The following is a 3,431-nucleotide window of genomic DNA, read 5'->3' as shown; positions in this document are numbered from 1 at the left end:
TTCCAGACCTTCATTTATGACGTGGCACCACTCAAAATCAGAAGAAAAAGCTGTAGACATCCATTAACAATCAAAATATGTAATGTGCTAACTATGAATCTAGGGAAATTGGAAGTCATAAAAATTGAAATAGAATAGGCATTAAACTGAAATGAACTGGTAGTGGTCATTTTGAATCAGAAAATCATATGGTTTACTATGTCAGGAATGAAAATTAAGCAGAAATGATGGTGGTGGTGTGCCATGAAATCCATTGTGACTCATAGCGACCCTGCATGGGAATACTGAAGCTGTAAACCTTTATTGCAGCAGAAAACCTCAATTTTCTCCCGTGGAACTGCTGGTAGTTCCAAACTGCTGACTGTGAGATTAGCAGCCTGACTCGTAGTATTAATAATCAAAAAGAGCATTTAAAAATCTGTCTTGAAGTAAAATGTTTTCTGTAGTAGGATAACATCCATACATCTACAAAGAAGATCTGTTAATACCATCATTATTCAAATTTCCCCACTAAGCACTAAAGCCAGTGTTGATGAAATTGGAGAATTCTACCAACCAGTCTCTGGAGAAGGACATCATGTTTAGTCTGCAAAAAAAAGGGAAACACCCAAGGAGATGTATTTATAGGAGCAGCAGTGGGTTAAAACATATTAATAATTGAGAAGAGAGTGAAGGAGCAGGCAGTGTTTCATTCTATTGTCCATAGAGTCACTATGAGTTGGGACCATATTATATCTTGCACCAAACTGTTTAAACCCATTTTATTTACATCCATATTCAAATTCTGAAAACTACATATTTAATCATTTTAACTTGTTCCTTGTTATAAATATATTTTTGTAACATAGAAAACTACATATATAAAATATGTATTGTAATATGTAAACTACTATATGCATCTCACCTATAAGGATTATTAAGCATATTCACAAAATTACATGTTCGTGAGTTATTGATGTTCCCCAACTGATATAGTTTAGTCTTCAAAATATGAAAAGTATATAAGAAATATTAAAGAATGTCAAGATATTATTGCTTTTCTTTGAGTATAAAGGGAGTCTTCAAGTTCTTGGAAAAATAGGATTAAAGCATAATGGAATTATTTTCAATGTTCCTTTTGAAGCCCCCTTGTATAATTTTCCTTGCATATGTAGTTCTACTTTAATGTCCAAAAAACATTGTATAAAACAAATTAAAATATACTGACTATTGATTGTTGTTGTTCAGTGCTATTAAGTCGGTTCTGACTCACAGGGTTTCCAATGAATGCTGTGGGTTTGAGCCACTGACCTCAACTGTGTGTCTGACAAATTATGAACAATATCATGAAAAATTAGCTTTCTAGAACCATTAATTGCCATTAAAAGTGGCAGTCATTCAAATAGAACAAAGTAAAGAGGACTCAAAATACTGATGATGAAGATCAAAGACCACAGCCTTCAGTATGGTTTGAACCTCAATGCAAAGAAAACAAAAATCCTCACCACTGGACCAGTAAATAACTTCATGATAAATGGAGATGGTATTGAAGTTGTCAAATATTTCATTTCATAGCGGAAAGTATCCACCACACACACGGAAGCAGCAGTCAATAAATCAAATGACTTATTGTGTTGAGCAAATCTGCTGAAATTCATAAAATATTCAACAGCAAAGATGTCAGCTTGATGTCTGTTAATGAGTCTTCCTCCAATCCTGATGCCATGTTCTTCTTCATATGACCCCATTGCTCAGGTATTTGCTCAGCATACAGTTTGCATAAGTATGGTGAAAGGACACAACCCTGACTCACGTCTTTCCTGATTTTAAACCACTCATAATCCCGTGTTCTATTGGAACAACTGCCTCGTGGTCTGTGTATTGGTTCCTCATCAGCACAATTAAGTGTTCTGGATTACCCATTCTTCACAAGTTATTCTTAGTTAGCCATGATCCACACAGTCAAAAGCCTGGGCCCAAATAAACATTTATCTGGTATTCACTACTTTCAGCCAAGATCCACAAAACATCAACAATGATAGTTCCACCTCTCCTCTGAATCTGCCTTGAATTTCTGGTAGCTCTTGCTGACTTGATGGTTGTTGTTGTTGTTGTTAAGTGCCGTCGAGTCGGTTCCGACCCATAGCGACCCTGCACAGGGTTTCCGAGGCTGTAAATCTTTACAGGAGCAGAATGCCTCATCTTTCTCCCATGGAACGGCTGGTAGTTTCGAACTGCTGGCCTTAAGGTTCCCAGCCCGATTAGTAACCACTACGCAACCAGAGCTCCTTGACTTGACGGTACTTAACAGCAATAACTAAGTTAGTGTATACCTGCAACTGTTTTTGAATTATCTACTGCAAAATTCTCTATTTGCATGAGCTATTAATTATATTCTTCAATTATTTCTGCATTGCGTTGTATCACCTGTATTTGGAATGGACACAAATATGGATCTCTTCCTATCAGTTGGTCATGTAGATAGATGTCTTCCAAATTTCTTGGCATTGACTAGTGAGTGCCTCAAGTTCTGCATCAGTTTATTGAATCATTTCAATTTGTATTCCTTTAATTCCTAGAGACTTGTATTTTTCAATGCCTTTGGTGCAGCTTGAATTTCTTCCTTCAGTACCATTGGTTATTGGCAATATGGTATCTCTGGAAATGACTGAACACTGACCGACTCTTTTTGACAGAGTGACTCTGTGTATTCATTCCATATTTTTTTGATTCTTCCTTTATTGTTCATTTTTTATCACATTGGTGTGGTCAGGTGTCATTGAGTCGGAACTGACTCATAGCGACCACATGCACAGCAGAATGAAACAATGTCTGATCCTGGGCCACCTCACTACCGCTGCCACACTTGAGTCCATCAATGCTGCCAATTGTCTAATCCATCTCGTTGGGGGGGTCTTCCTCGTTTTGTCTGACCCTCCATCTTGCCAAGCATGATAGCCTTCTCTAGCAACTATTCCCTCCTGAAAATATGTCCAAAGTATGAGAAAAGAAGTTAAGACATCTTGGCCTCAAAGGAGCACTCTGGCTGCACTTCATCCAAAACAGATCTATTAGTTCTTTTGGAAGCCATGGCACTTTTAGTATTCTCTTCCAATACCACAAATCAAAGGCATCAATTCTTCTACAATTCCTTATTCACTATCCAGCTTCCGCATCCATATGAGGTTATTGAAAATACCATGGCTTGGGTCAGACACACCTTAGTCCTCAAGCTGATATCTTTGCTCTTCAAAACTTTAAAAAGTTCCTGAGCAGCAGATTTGCCTAATGCAATACGTCATCTGATCTCTTGACTGCTACTTCCATGAGTGTTGATAGTTGATCCAGGAAGAATGAAGTCCTTGAGAACTTCAATCTTTTCTCCATTGATAAGAATGTTGTTTATTGGTCCAGTGGTGAGGATTTTTGTTTTCTTGACATTGAGATGTAAT

Source organism: Chrysochloris asiatica, unplaced genomic scaffold (genome assembly GCF_000296735.1).
Source record: "Chrysochloris asiatica unplaced genomic scaffold, ChrAsi1.0 scaffold00005, whole genome shotgun sequence".
NCBI lineage: Eukaryota > Metazoa > Chordata > Mammalia > Afrosoricida > Chrysochloridae > Chrysochloris > Chrysochloris asiatica.
This window is presented reverse-complemented; position numbering follows the sequence as displayed.